Source organism: Nilaparvata lugens, chromosome 6, assembly GCF_014356525.2.
Source record: "Nilaparvata lugens isolate BPH chromosome 6, ASM1435652v1, whole genome shotgun sequence".
Taxonomy (NCBI): Eukaryota; Metazoa; Arthropoda; class Insecta; order Hemiptera; family Delphacidae; genus Nilaparvata; species Nilaparvata lugens.
The window spans coordinates 59217002-59233627 of record NC_052509.1 but is presented as its reverse complement, the minus strand read 5'-3'; the positions used below and the strand labels follow the sequence as shown (position 1 = coordinate 59233627).

The window sequence follows — 16626 nt, the reverse complement described above, 5'->3', positions numbered from 1 at the left end:
AATGGATTGTACGTACTTAACAAGTACAATGAATCTATAGTACTATCCTATAACATATAACTACTTTCCATTGAAAAAATAAGCATAGATGGATTCAATTTGGAAATAGGCCTAATACTATTAAATTTTTTTCATGATGTGGAACTTTCAACTACAAAATAAAAAATTTGCATAAAAGCTTAGAGTAATTCGGCTATGACTCGTATGCTCAATATAGGATTAATTCAAGTTCAACTTGATGCGGATTAAATTAAACAATAGTTGCTTTCTGATCATTATGATCTGTAACAGTTCGATCAACTAGTAGTAGGGAATACTCAATGCTAGTAAAAATATCCATAGGCCTATTGGTACTTTCATTGGGGAGTACTACCATGAACGAATAATAAAGATGGCATACTCTCCATAATTATTTTTTATTTATATTATTTATTTATATTTATTTATTATTTATTATCTATTATTACTGTATTTTTTTATATTGAGATGTTTATATGTGACATGGCCCACTGTACTATTTTGAGTATTTATCGGCTAATAAATATATTTCTATTTCTATTTCATATTTTTTGTACGATACTAGCCTATTAAATTTTCCGAAATAGCTAAACTGTTTCAAGTTCTCAGTGATTCTTGAAGTGTAATATTAGTTTCTAAATCGGTGCTTCATCCTTCTATTTGCAAAATTTTCAGTTTCCTCATTTCGGACATCTAATTCGACTCATATTAATTTCTAGCAGTGAAAATGAAACCTATATTCTGGAAATTTTACTGTTTGGGACTAGAGCAGCTTTTAGGCCTGTTACTCTCGCCAAGTCAAATCTTTAGTTTATATTAATGATTGATGAATTTATAAATAAATAGTATACAATAGTAGTAGGCTCCTTTACTATCTCTTACTTCATTCTTAAACTCATTGATCATTACATCGGCGATAAGAGATGAATGAACTCGAAGTTTCAGGTGGGTTCCGAACTCCGAACCAACGGAATGTGTTGCAAAAGGTTATAAACTACATTTTTTAGTGGAGCTAGCATATGAAGCAGTCAACCGAATTAAAATAAACGTTTCTAGTTTTATGGTTCACAATGGCTTATCTAGTTGGAACTGTAGAAAATTATAATTATTCTATTACAATACCAGATACAGTATACATGATATCAAAATATCTATGTTATCTTCTATTGTGAAAAAATCTCCAAAACCTCCTGCCAATACTCGTATTTTATTATCCATCAATTCTATCAAAGGTGGTTACCATAATAGTATCTGTTGGTTTACAATACAAACTATTATCATACGCATTAGCTATCTTTCCTATAAATAAAAATAGAAATCTAAGTAGCCTACCCTTTTCAAATAGTCTATTTACAATTAAAGGGTACTTAGATTTTTTTTTATTTATATTCAAGAGTAACCCTAACGAAAAAAATCTGGTGTGGTGCACCACTACCTCCGTAAACAGTTTACGGAGGTAGTGGGTGCACTCACACAACTTTCCTTGCCGTTATGAAAATTGATCACCTGACGCTAGTGTTCCCGCGCATCCCAAGTCTACTATTCAAACATTTGACCCAGCTGGTGACAGGGCAATAGCGCTGGAGACACACATTAGGTCTGCTATCTCTTCATAGTGAATGATTTAATAGAATCAACAATAATTTGCAATTGAATAATCACATTTACTCGAATTTAAAGCTTATTTTCAATTTTAGGTTAAAATGTTACTGAACATTAATTGTAGAGATTTTCATGCTCAATCTACTCCACTTGATTTTTTTTGTTTCAATTGTATCTGTAGCCTGATAATTGGGAATCTATCTGCATTGATGGGGCGGAGCTCCTGGAATTTTTACAGATATGGGACTTGTGGCAGTTGATAGAGCTTATCGATGACTATTTTAGGTATGAATTTGATCAAAATCGTTGGAGCCGTTTCCGAGAAAATCACGAAAAACCCTGTTTTTGGACACACACAGACCAATACCCAAAAACCAGTTTTTTGGACTCAGGGGACCTTGAAACGTATAGAAATTTAGAAATTGGGGTACCTTAATTTTTTTCGGAAAGCAATACTTTCCTTGCCCTATAGGTAAGGAAAGTAAAAAATGTAATGGCTAACTTTTCTCTATAGACTATTATCCTCTATACCTCTATAGTGAGAATCGCTTTTTCGCATGTGTCATTAGTACTTACAAATAGCACCATCTCTCTCCATTCATTCAATGCTGACATTCTGAAGTGGAACTAACTTCAATATTATCCTCCAATGACATGTTATAGGGATTTACTTTTTCGGCAACTCATGACAATCGACTCAACATTTATTTAATAATTTCAGTTCAGTATGTTAAGCTCGTCAGTCTTATAGAAGGACGCAGACTGGCGAAAATGATACACTTCCTGGTCTCTTGATCCTGTGTCCTTTTTGGTAACTCACTCTGTCTTTCTCGCTCACTCTCACTCTCTTACTCACACTCTCTCACTCTCTTTCTCTCTGTCTCACTCTATCCTCCTCTCTCTTCCACTCACAGCTTCTTTCTCTCTCTGCTCTCTGTCACTGTTGAAGTGACACAAAAATGAATGTGCTCACTATACCGTGCAGTTCTATTAACCGTTCATATCCTGATAAATATAATAGCATATTAATCGTATGTCCTTGGTAATGACTCTCATTATATTTTCAGATTCTACTGTTTTGCCATGAAAATATTTTTCTCGTCTAATTGGTTTCAGTTTTTTATTGTTGTTTTTTACTTTTGGTGGTTAATTCTTTGAGGACGGTGATTATGATTATTTGTTTTGAAAGATTCAAAACTAGATCCGTCATGAAGATTATTTAAGATTATATATTCATGTTATACATCTCAAGTTTTAAATATTTTTTCAGCTGGAAATAATCTTATAAATTAACTAGCCGTCAGGCTCGCTTCGCTCGCCATATCCGTCTAGCCAGGGGGCTCCGCTTCCTGGCCCCCCGACTGGATCGTCCAAGAATGAGATCAGCAGGCTCGCTTCGCTCGCCTGCATTTTTTCATTTGTAGGACGATCATATATTAGGACGATCCAGTCGGCTGGTAATAAAATATTCCCAGGAATAGCTCTGATTGAAGTAGCAGTGCCCAATCAATTTTTCCGCGATAAATGCATTTCAATCTTCAACTTGGTGCCAACCTAACAAAGTCAACTCAACTTAATGCCAACCAGACAAAATTATTAATTTAGTTACCAGTTAACAACTATTTCGAAGAGGTACTCTCTCTAGATTATAGTTCTATATTAACATATGGTATGGCCATTTTTCAATTATAATTAAGAGAATAAGAAGAATATACATGCTAAAAGACGAACTTTAAACCCTTAAAAACCACCCTTAGAGTTAAAATATTGCCAAAAGATTTCTTAGTGCGCCTCTAAAGGGCCAACTGAACATACCTACCAAATTTGAACGTTTTTGGTCCGGTAGATTTTTAGTTCTGCGAGTGAGTGAGTGAGTGAGTCAGTCAGTCAGTGAGTGAGTGCCATTTCGCTTTTATATAAATATATTGATGAGCACTTGAGTTGTGTTATTATAACTTGGCTTTTCATAATTTATTATTTACTAGCTGGCCCGGCGAACTTCGTACCGCCAAATAGTTAATGCATCTCGTGACAAACTTTAGCTGGATGCACACCTGAGGAGGCGCGATGCGGCATTTTGCATCCACGTGCTTCTTGCTTATTGGCTTTGAATAGCAGATGCTATTATTCGTATTATTCCAATTATCAATTGTAATGGATTTTATTTATATAGAAAATTTTCCAAATGCAAAATAAATAATTGAGAAATAATTGATAAATAATATCAACTTCTCAACTACACAAAAAGTGGAAAAATAAATAATTGACTAAAAATCAATTAATTCCAAACACCGAATACATCACAATTATTCGAAACAAAGCTGTGTATTTAGCGCATGTAAGTCTCTAACCTGAGGCCGCACTGCTGGATGGTCACAGAACAGTCATTTTGTTTTTAGTCGAAGTGTTTAGAATAAAATACGCGGTCGATTATGGAGCAGCACACACTCTTATCTACTATCTACCGACGGCTGTTGGATGATGCAATTATTATAACAGCTGATTTTTATTCTATGTGTGGTCAGCTCACAATTTTTTTCCCATAAGTATTACACGTAAACTTTGAAGGACCGTAGGAAAGAGTCCTGAAGTCGGATTATAAACTTTGGTCTATTCGCAGCTTTAAGGTCTTTGGTTTCAATATTTTGTTTTGCAGTCATGGTATTACTATGCGTGCCCATTAGTATCAATATTCTCACATTCGAAAAAAATAAATCAATAGGTGATTAAAAATAAAGAAATGAACTGAATAATGCTGGAGAAATTATACTTTCTATTATTACGAAATTACGTGTAAATTTGATATGCCATAAACAACCTGGTCCTCAACATAACGAACACAACTAAAAAGAAATCATCAAATTCGGTGCACACATAAAAAAGTTATTGAATGTCAAAATTTGAAGCTCCATTTTTATTTATATAGATTATTTAACCTTGTTGTTAGTCATTTTACTTACTTTTATTTTTAGGGTTCAAGATGAACTTCATGAATGGTGTGATGATTTTAGTATGGTTTTATATGCACGTAGATTATGTTGTTTTCATCTAAGTTCATTTCTGTAGTGTTTGCTAAGTTGAGGTGTAAGCTTATTGCACAGTGTTGTTTCATTTAGTTTTCCTTCCTTATTTATTGCATTGAATTGAAAATGAGTTTTGTAGGATATTCCTCATTACAAATGACAAATCAGCTGTCAGCTGAATTAATAATTTTATGCAATGAATGATGCATGCAATTATTATAATACTCAATGTACCTATTTTTCTTGAATTTCTACGGCGTTTGATAGAATATCAGAAGCATTTCTAGCGACTTCTCCTGCACGGCTGGCTAACTAGTTTACTTGTATCTTATTGCTTCGATATAAACACATCCAAAAAATATATATATTCAAGTTGATTATTATTGTAACTTATTGTTTGGATATTAACACATCGAAGAAAATCATTGTATTTATTTTGATAATTCTATTTCTTTCCAGGTAACAATCAGCATTAGAATGTCGGTAATCAACCCAGCTATCCCAACTTCACAAGATCCACAGTTATTTATTTATTTATTTATTCGTAGACAGAATCACAAATCATATAAATATGATTAGGAAGGAACAACAGTTATCTTGTGAAACCAGGAACTGCAGTAAGTGAAACTATAATATTTTTATATTTGATCCCATTCTGAAGTTTTCACAGCCTTTCCGACTGTACCCTACGGTACTACTCCTATTTTTATAGAACATCAGAAAAGAATTTCCCAATTTATTAGATAAAATATTCCTATAGCTAGTAATATTATACTAGGATTCCAAAGGCTGTCATGAAATATAGACCCTACGGTAGAAGGGATATTGGCAGATCTCTGAAAAGATGGTAAGATAAAATATAATAAGTATATCCTTTGAAACCGGAACAGGTGTGTACGCCTGATCCTGCAAAGAAGAAGAAAAAGATTACTATAGCATTTTCAATCATTGAATGATTTAACTACCAACGTAATTCGTAGCTGACAGCAGATGTAAATGAATATCTACAGTTTTCTCTGCTGGCAGCTATATTAATGTCTGAAGAAACAATTCTCAACTCGGTCTGCGGTCAGTCTCTGCATAGAGCTGCCACCTAGTGGAGAAATCGGCAACTACTTCGATTCTACATCCAAAGCGCTAAACATAGTACAACAGTTTCCAGTCTAGAGTTTCCTTTCAAACAGGTTTTAGTCTAATTATTTTACATTGTTCACTATATCTAGGCGCTTGATAAGGTGGGGGCGCTCATAAAAACCTGATAATTGATCCGCTTTACCGATAATTGTTTGAGATTTAACAACTTGGTGATTGAGTTATTATGCCTTGTAACTTTTGTGAGCGGGAAATAGAAATTGGTTCCGGACGTTAATATCCATAAACCATTGAAAATCAAGTGTTTTTAACTTCAAATTGAAGCATGTATGTGCTCTAAGCACTAGCAAAAAGTTATGTATCCAAGTGGTTTGAAGGAATATTCTAATGTTTTACAAGATGCTCTCAGTCATTAAGAAAAGCGATTAGGGAGTATTATATTAGCTAATAGTATTAATTTAGCATCTCAAGTATTATAAGGGACTACTTTATATTCATCTGATATATCCAATCTATTTCTCTCATGCGTTAACTTGGATGATTAAATTGATACTTTTTGTGTAGTTGAGAAGTTGATATTGTGGTAATTATTCGTATTAAATAAGAATACTAGGATCATTTTTCTAAGAAAATTTCTAAGTATAAATAAAAATCTGTGGTTTTTGACAATTTCTTAGTATTTTTATTTAATTAAATTGACATTTCCTCAACTACATATTAGCTGTTGTCTTGACAACTAAATTGCTATTTTCTGATTCTTTAGCTTGTGATTGGTTGAATTATATTATCTTGCTCTACTCCAATATTGGCCAATTGTTATCATGACAACAAAATTGCTTCTCTCTCATTGGTTGGCGTGTGTTTGGTCGAATTCTCTTCTTCAAACTGTCATGGTCTGTTGTTATAACACCGTATTTGTTTCTCTCCCATTGGTTAGTTTGTAATTGCTAAAATCATCTTTCATTTTTCTCTTTTCATTGACTCGTAGTCATGTTATGGAATGCTGAAGAGACAATGATCGGTTAAATGATCTATTAGATGAAACCTGGATGTGGTCTCTTATTGGTTAGCTTGCGATTGGTTGAATTTTCTCTCACTCAACTCCCATTGGCTTGTCAACGGAATTCTAGTCTTGTCATCGGAAAATTCTCTCTCCCTCTCTCATTGATATGCTTGTGAAAAATGAAATTCTCTTCCACTCCACCAGCAATGGCTGATCTTATCTTCTGGTCTTACAATCTTATTTAAGTAACCACAAGGGATAAGCACTTGTTTAAGCTCTCAAGGGATGAATTTTATTTATACAAATCCCATTGGAGGTTTACAAATCAAATCAATTTCATTCCTACAATGCTACATAGAAAATTAGAGTTACATTTACAAATAAGGTAAGGAATTTCATGAAGACAAAGTGTCTGCTCTCTCAATCTCAATCGATAGCTTGTGATGGATTCTATTATCTTTTACTCAACTCCCATATTGGCTGTTCCCACTATGACAAGGCATTTTGTCATAAAGTAGGCTCTCACATAGGCTAGTTTCTGATTGGCTGATTTCTTAGGTAGGGCTATACATCACCATATTAGTTCTTGACCATGCCTCTGAAGCCCTGATAAGTATAAATATCGGGACACCGAGCTTCGCTCGTTATTTTTATTTATTGATAAACAGATCACAATTCTCTAAAATGATCGTGTTTATATTTCACAGCTGGCTATATGTCATCTTATGAATTTCGGGGATGCGATATTTTGATTTTTCACATACTCACTCGCTCACTCACTTTTTTACTATCCACAGCTGTTTCAGCCAAGGATGAATTATGCTTTTAATGTCGTTCAGCGAGTTTTCCCAAGGATGAGACCTAGTGCAATAGAATTTTTAAATCATAAACCTACTATGTTTCAAATTTCGTGAAAATCGTTAGAGCCGTTTTCGAGATCCGTTGAACATAAATAACCAGATATAAATATAAATAACCAGATATGAAAATACAGAAATTGCTCGTTTAATATAATAGGAATGGGGCAGTTGATCGAAATTTCTAGTTTTCGACTCTTGTAGTGAAATTTCTGTGTTTAAATATAAAGTCAATGATGAATTATTGAATTATTGACTAACTATACAGTCTTCTGTCATATATTGAAGGAGTACAAGATTACTTCATTCAAATATCCACCACTCATTGATTGATGAATGGGCTGTTATAGTAAATTTTGAAAAAGGATAGTAAGGATATAATGGTAAAAAACAGAATATTATGAAATAATAGTAAGGATAAATGGTGATATAATTGTCACAGCTCCAATAATTGCAATGTCGAACTTGATTAGATCGTGACGTGTCCTTCTCAAGTTCCATGGAAACATAATAATTCAAAGTGAAAATTCCATTGAATTTCGAAACAATTGTAGGATGAGCTATAAAACGCATTTTCCCCCATTTAGAACCAGTTTCAGAGTATGTTAGCGTGATTTGCAACCAGTTATTCGCAATAATTAACCTCAGGTGAAATAATTAGAATGCAGTTGAAATGCATCTACAGTTTCTGTGTAAACTAGATGACTTGGTTCCGAGTGGTGGATAAACAAACCATGACCAGCTCAACATGCATCGAGTTGGGTATGCCTTACACCTGACATATGTTTCAAGGTCGCACTAATGGACAGTGAAGGTCAACTGGTCTAAAATTATTACTGGATGTAGGTTTTATAAATGTGTTACATGTCATCAGCGCATGTGCAGGCGGATAATAAATGCAGGCTAGGCCTACTTTGCGCTTGCGTATCTTCAATTTATTGCTGTTACAACATTGCTATGACATTGGCTAATCATCGTGCTACTGTTGGTGGAATAGGAATTCATCAGATCGCTAGTAAAATATGTGTTCTAATGGACCAATATGAATGAAGTGACCGCAGATATAGTGGTATTCAGTTTGAGCTGGTAGTATCAGTTATTTTATGGGTAGCGTTGGTCTTATATGTAAGACTTTATTCCTTACAATGAAATATTTGTTTTTTATTACAAGTAGGCCTAAGAATGCTGACAGTTTGAATTTATTCATTTATTTATTTATACAATAAGTACATTATCAAAATGATAGGGAGAGGAAAAATACGGTAACCTTGTGCTAATCCTCTCCCAGATTTAGATAACACATAAAAAGGTAGTCCAAAATATTGAATGAAAAAGACTATGAAATTGTCAAAAAACCACAGATTTATTGATACTTAGAAAGTAGTTTAAAGTAGATAAAGTAGTTTATCAGAGATTGACAATGGTGTAATAACCGAAACCGGTCTTTCTAAGTATTAATAAATCTGTGGTTTTTTGACAATTTTTTAGTCTTTTTCATTCAATATGAATAATTACCACAATATCAACTTCTCAACTACACAAATAGTCTAAAATAGGTTGAGTCTTGTAGTTCTTCAATTCACATAATTGAATCTCACTATCATAAATACTGTATTATAATGGATTGACCGTAGGTATTGTCATATTCATTTCAAACTGCCATTATTGGTTGAATGTTTGATGTATATTTTATGAAATTTGATGTTTGTTGTTTAGAGGTGACACTCAAGGAATCTCACTAGAGCATGTAGGCTAATGAGCGTGTGCTTGTATTTCAATTAATTAGACTATTAGAGAAGTGATGGAATTATAAAAAGTTGAATTATTTATTTCATTTATTTGCAATACAAATGAGACTAATGTAATAACATTGGTAGATAAAATAATAAGGTAGTCCTTGTGCTATTTTCTTCCAAATTTGTAGGTTCAAGATGAGGTTAGAATTGATAAGAGTACTGAGAAAGTATTAAAAGTTGGAGAGTCAAGTAGTGAAGTAGATAAGTTTCAACTTGATGCAGAGTTTAGGAAGTATTTTTAGAAATTAATTTAGGTTATATTTAGTGCAAAAAGGCTACTTTTTCTGAAAAGTTTTTCATATAGGTGGCAATGTATGTAAATATAATGTTGCATATATCTATGGTGACATGTATAAGTGTACAATATAAGATTCATATAAATATATTATGTTTTTATAGATGGGTGTAAGTGATGTAGAAATCGCTTGTAATATAGGGGAGGAGCGGAAATGAGGATTTAATGAAATGAAAAATGCATCTCATTTCACTAGGGTATCATTTTGTGTGATAAACAAGTTTAAATAAATAAAGAAAAATGAGCATTAAAGAAACTTGATGAATATAAAGAAATATTCTGAATATTTTCAAATAAATAGATACAGTATTAAGGTATTTCCTAGTTTCCTAGATACTGTAATTTATTATCAGTACTAGCTCTTGTAGCCGTGGAGCTATTTTCATTCATTCATTTTTGGAGCCACTACTTTCTAAATTGCCTGCTAGATGGCGTTAGCAGTGTCGCATGTAGGCTACTTTGAACACATTTTGACATGCTTCTTGAACTATTCAATCCTGGTTGTTGGTGGATCCTTTAAAATTATGTCAAATTAAAAGTCAGAACTCTATTCATTCTCCAATGAGGTCCTCCCCTAAACTTCTCTTTTCAAGTGCTGCTCTATCTTCAATTCACATATGATTCACTGTCAGATTCTACTATACAGTCTCAAATAAGAGATAAATATATAGTCTAAACGAATAAGAGAAGTACTAATATTATTGTAATATAATGCCCCCTCTTGATAATGCCCTTCTTCTGGATCAAAATACCAGTTATTATACCGCTAAGGGATTCGTGCAGTGGGTCATTTTGAATTACTGTAGGATGTCGGAGCACAAAGAACATGATGTGATGTCTGTTCTTCTTTGTTTGTGGAACGAATAGGTCGGAAAATGTGAGTGAACTGTCTTCCCTAAACACTCAATTAAGGAAGTTTGTTGTAGCCTATAATAGTCGGATTGTTCCTTTTGTCAGTTCAACCCATCAAACATTCAGTACAAAACTTTTCAGATGTTTCCTAAAGTTTTTTTTTCATTTTTTCTGGAGCTCACGATATTTTTACGGATTTTCGGTTCAATTTTCAGGAAAAATCAAATAGCTACCCTCAATTCAATTTTTGATAGTATTCTAGAAGTTTGTTACATTGGTTTAAAACAAAATAATAACAAATCAGGGTGTTGGAGCATAAATATAAGATATATGATGAATCAAAAACAAACGTAATTTTATGTTCATAAATAACAATGATCCAAAAATACATAAATAGTAAACACAGAAAGTTATATGTTTTTCACAATATATTTTTAAGATGTTGAATATGTATGGTAAAATTGTAAAACAGAGAAGTGTCCCTCCTACTTTCGGATCGTTTACATGTTCACATTCCAATTGATGAATCAATTTCATATCAATGAATGAATAAATATGTTGTTTCACTATCGAGAAATACACAATTTCAACAAAAATAAAATATCCTATGATACCTGGAACCTCAACCTTGGTTGACTTCATAAGTCCTGTAATAAAGGGGAAGGACCATTTCTTGAAAATACCACCTATATCTATCTATCTTGTTGTACGATACGGGTCCATTTTAAGGAAATTTCTTTTCCCATATTTTCATAAGACATGCCTATGAACTATGTAGGATAAGCTGGTGCATAAGTAGTGCATTCAAATAATGCACATGGTGCATTCAAAATATTTTGAAATGAATATGGCTAGCAAAATACGTGAATATTATGACGTGTCCATCTAGGAAAGCTAACACTCATTTTTGCATTAAATTCAATGAGATGGAATTAATTCAATTTAATGAATTAATTGAGCTAATAAACTCATTTTTGCATTAAATTCAATGAACATTCAATTTCAAATGAATTCCAAACAATTTTACTAATAATGGAAGATTTTTTTAGAATTTGTAGTTTAACCAACTTCTAGGATATTATTACCTACTGTATAATAATGAATTATTATACAGTAATCTAACAAATATATTAAGTGATATAAGGGAGCTAGATAATACACAATTCCTGATGAAATTTATCCGATTAATGTATACAAATAAATTAATGTATAATTCAGTTATTTCGAGAGAGAGTCTCAATGTTATTGTAATTCACAAGTTAGGCCTACAGTATACTTTTCCCACATTAATGACTAATAATACTGCTCCAGCCTAGAGCCTTGTTCTCTCCAGAAGCTGAAGGCGTGTAAACTAAGTCTACAACGTCGTTTATTTCTATAGATAACAGACGCTGATTAAATAAGACTCAGATTATTCATCTTTCCTGATAAATCGCCTGCAGACATTTGCAGCGGCTTTTATTTGGTTAGGCCTTAGCTCGCTACTGTAGCTACTCGCCACTGTAGTAGGCCTGCCTTTTCTGGGCGTTTCTTATCATTAGTTACTATTTATCATGTTCTAGCATGGATCTAACCTGTTGACTTAATCTATATAGGCTCAGAATATAGTACATGTTTATTAGAACACTACATTTTTGTGTATAGCTATATTTTGGATGTTCACAGCCAGTAGCCAGGAATTTCCTTGCTAGGTAGTTTCCTAGCTAGGTAGCATTATTACATAAAAATAGGTTTTATTAAAGCACATGATTATGATATGATGTATTTTTGAAGTTTTATACTTGATATCAGTGCTCCTTATTAGTATAGAGATACATATATTCTGTGATTCAAAACTAGGATATTTGGGTTATATGACACATTCGGCATAAGTCATAGATACTTTCAGATCTCTTTAATCGTGTTTCAATTAAAATGGTTCAAAATGTTAAAATTATATATGCCCTTGGGATCGCAAAAATCTCGGTTTATTTTGATCTGGTGGAATTAAAATACTTTTTCCACAGAGAATTTGTGTAAGGATTTTAATTTGAGGATCGTTGTATTTTATTTCAGATTTTTAATTTGAGAGTGGAATGATTTAAAAAAGCAATCATATTCTCAACTCTTCAAGCTTTCAACCACTTCACTTGTTGATAGACTGGTTAAGTGGTAGAGTGGACATTACTGGCCAAACTTCGCCACGTCAACAAATAAAAAGTCATTCTATTTTATTCTATATATTATGTGAATGGGTTTCCAATATTAGTGACCCAATACTGTGATTCTTGTATTTTGTGAATGAAGATATTCGAAAAACATACATATACAAAGGCTCACAGATACTCTACGAAGAGCCTTATATACACAGTTGATACAAAAAAAGTAAATTCGTATGGCTTTTGTTGGTGGGGAGTCCCTTGCGGGAAGGCCCCACCGCCTGAATATATAATTTAAGCCGTCAATGGGCCTTATGACTGTCATACTTCAGCCGGGACCGACAATGTAACGTGCCCATCCGATAACACAATACAATAAACTTTGAACTTTGAACTTTAAATTTCCTCAGTAAGAACCTTACCTATTTTTTCGGACATTTTATTATTTATCAAAATTTGGGAACAGAATAGTTTTGGGCTATGCCTGTTATTCTATCCCGATCATATTCATATGATTTGTAATTATATCAACGAATAAATAAATAAATAAATAAACGAATAAATAAACAATACAATTAACCTGTAAATAAATTATATGAGTTCTCAATATTGGCGACCCAATCTGTAATGCTTGTGGTTGATGATATTATCTGAAATACATACATGAAAACAGAAACTCCATGAAGAGCCTTATTCGCACAGTTAATATAATAACAGTACTAATATAGAGAAACTTGAAATATAACAAAAACTTTGAGACTAAGGTATACAATAATATACTTCGAAATTTTCAGCTCCTAGCCAAATCAGGATATCAGTCTTCTACATGATACGTGTGGTTAATATGAAGGTATCCTATATTTAAATATTTTTAGCCATAGGTGTAGATTATATGTGTCTTCTGTGAGACACGTGTGGCACCACATAGATATACCTCTCATCTTACTGAGCCAAAGGTGTATATTATCTGTGTCTTCCAATACTAAAACCTGTCTCCACTCTCTCAGAAGAACTTAAAACTGGTTCCGATTCAAATTTTTGTGGCGTTGTTTTTCTCCAGACACAGCTGTTTAGCTGAGTATCTTAATATACAGTGAAATTCACTTTCAACTAACAGCGAGGTTCATCTATAACACCAATGATTTCCATTGAACTCATGCTGACAGTTGAGGGTGAATTGGATGGCATTTGGCATGCAGGTATGGCGGCGTTTGTTCAACAAACCATTTATCTTAACAAGTTCCATTCTCCATTCACGCTGTTGAGGAGAAGTAGATAATTATTTGCTGGAGATTTGTGCTGCCTGAGTGTAGCTGGGAGCGTGTTGTTAGTACCTCGTTACTACTGTATTGAAAGAGGTTGCATATGTGATGTGTCCTGGCAAAAACTTGCACAATGCATTAGCATTGAGGTTAGGATTGAGATGAGAGAACTACCAGCGAAACCGCGGGGTTTCATCACAGAATTCAGTAGTGCATACAGTGTGCATTCAGCAGTAATAAATTCAATGCTGTATTCTAGAGTTTATATTCAGGGATAAATAGCCCGCTCCCCAAGCCAATTGAAGCATTTCCCTCCTAAACTTGGAAAAAATTCAGCTTCTACCACCCTCTCGTCATCCATAAATTGGGAACCAAAAAAATGTATGTAGTCAGTAGTCGAAACACGGCTGAGACCTTACCCCTCCCCTCCACAAGAATTCCTTGTTTAATTCGCTTCACTATATAGTTGATCGAGCGAAGTGAGGTCTAAAGCTGCGTACACATATTCGCGCTTCCAACCCGCACCGAGCACGCTCCTCCCTCGTACCGCCCTCGTACCACCATCGAACCACAGTCGCTCCGCCCACACACCCATCATGAACGTTACGGAAGATGTTAGATCTTCTCGCGTTCCCCGGTCGAACCACTGTTGCTCGCCGGTCGATCATCAATCGCTCTGCTGGAGTGACGTTCGGTTGCGGAGCAGAGCGACAGTCTGTACGCACCTTTAGATACAAGTCGACGGTTTGGCATTTCTCTTAATGTTTAAATGTTTGAATGCTTAAATGGTTATATGTTTTTATGTTGGGCATTTACGGCGAAACGCGGTAATAGATTTTCATGAAATTTGACAGGTATGTTCCTTTTTAGATTGCGCGTCGACGTGTATACGAGGTTTTTGGAAATTTTGCATTTCAAAAATAATATAAAGAAAAGGAGCCTCCTTCATACGCCAATATTGAAGTAAAAATCTGACTATGGAATTATTCATCATAAATCAGCTGTTTAGTGGACTATAATACTACCCGTTCAAAAACATCGAACATCTTGAAAATGTATCTTTATACAATATAAAAGTAAATATATCGCCAATATTAAAGTAAAAATCTGACTATGGAATTATTCATCATAAATCAGCTGTTTAGTGGACTATAATACTACCCGTTCAAAAACATGGAACATCTTGAAAATGTATCTTTCTATCAACGTTGTAGACAGTTACAGCCAGATCTGATAACAGCGCTCACACTCACATTCCGGGACGATACGTCACGGTACGATAGGACAGAAAGCTCTATGTTCATTTAGGATTTTTTCTAGACATTTTAAATTGATAAATTATTTATTAATTTTTGAGAAAACATAACAGGTCAATGTAACTTGCTGAGCGCGAGGTCTACTGTTCACAGAACTACTAGTTGAAATAGAATATTATAGGTATTAATTTTAAGTATTCTTGCAAAAATTTACAATTTTTTAGCAATGAAGGAGGGCTGGTAGATCTATTGTTGAGGCTTTCAAGATAGGAGAGAACTTTTTTTTCATTCATTTATTCATTTGTTGATACAATTACAAATCATATGAATATAATTAGGATAGAACAACAGGCATAGCCCAAAACTATTCTGTTCCCAAATTTTTATATATAATAACATGTCCATAAAAATAGGTTATGTTATTTTTGTCACAGATACCATTGTATTCATGAGTTTTCATCACTTTGTAAAATCATATAAAATCCAAATATTTGATACAGCTAACTACTTCTCAAGTAATGGTCTACTTTTTCGAAATTTTTATCAATTTGATTTGATTATCTTATTCTCGATACCTCTGCAGATTTCAATTTCAATGATCACTCTCTTGGAGGAAATGAAGTTCTAAAAATCAGGACACTGATCTTTCATCTAGAAATCAGGACAATGATTTTTCATCTAGAAATCAGGACAATGATTTTTCATCTAGAAATCAGGACAATGATTTTTCATCTAGAAATCAGGACACTGATTTTTCATCTAGAAATCAGGACACTGATTTTTCATCCAGAAATCAGGACACTGATTTTTCATCTAGAAATCAGGACACTGATTTTTCATCTAGAAATCAGTACACTGATTTTTCATCTAGAAATCAGGACAATGATTTTTCATCTAGAAATCAGGACAATGATTTTTCATCTAGAAATCAGGACACTGATTTTTCATCTAGAAATCAGGACACTGATTCTTCATCTAGAAATCAGGACGCTGATAGAATATTTGAGTAGACAAAGTTTTTGTGATTGGAGCATCCTGGAATATTATTAAAAATTGTTTCACGTATAAGTCTCGACCAAAAATTTTCATCTCGGAACGGTTTTTCTTTGTGTTTAAATCTCTATACTATTCCTCTTATGGTATTATTAAAAATTGTTTCACGTATAAGTCTCGACCAAAAATTTTCATCTCGAAACGGTTTTTCTTTTTGTTTAAATCTCTATACTATTCCTCTTATGGTATTATTAAAAATTGTTTCACGTATAAGTCTCGACCAACAATTTTCATCTCGGAACGGTTTTTCTTTGTGTTTAAATCTCTATACTATTCCTCTTATGGTAGGCCTATTTTTGATTAACATTTCATTTTTCGTGAATGACAATCATCACCCTCACCTTCCAAGACACAGATGTAAGGATACGGAACAACTTAG

The 16626-nt window shown here is 33.5% G+C and overlaps 2 protein-coding genes across 7 annotated transcripts in view; one reads left to right on the top strand and one right to left on the bottom strand.

Annotated features, from left to right (window-relative positions):
* The window catches only part of LOC120352065, a 125300-nt gene extending 120129 nt beyond the window's left edge, over positions 1-5171 (top strand). For all 3 annotated transcript variants that reach the window (XR_005571683.1, XR_005571684.1, XR_005571685.1), the window contains one exon: positions 5103-5171. The gene's annotated coding sequence lies outside the window, so the exon portion shown is untranslated. The remainder of the gene's footprint in view (positions 1-5102) is intronic.
* Positions 1-16626, bottom strand: part of LOC111045726 (hepatic leukemia factor) — a 276427-nt gene that overhangs the window by 134329 nt on the left and 125472 nt on the right. The gene's annotated exons all lie outside the window — the stretch shown is intronic.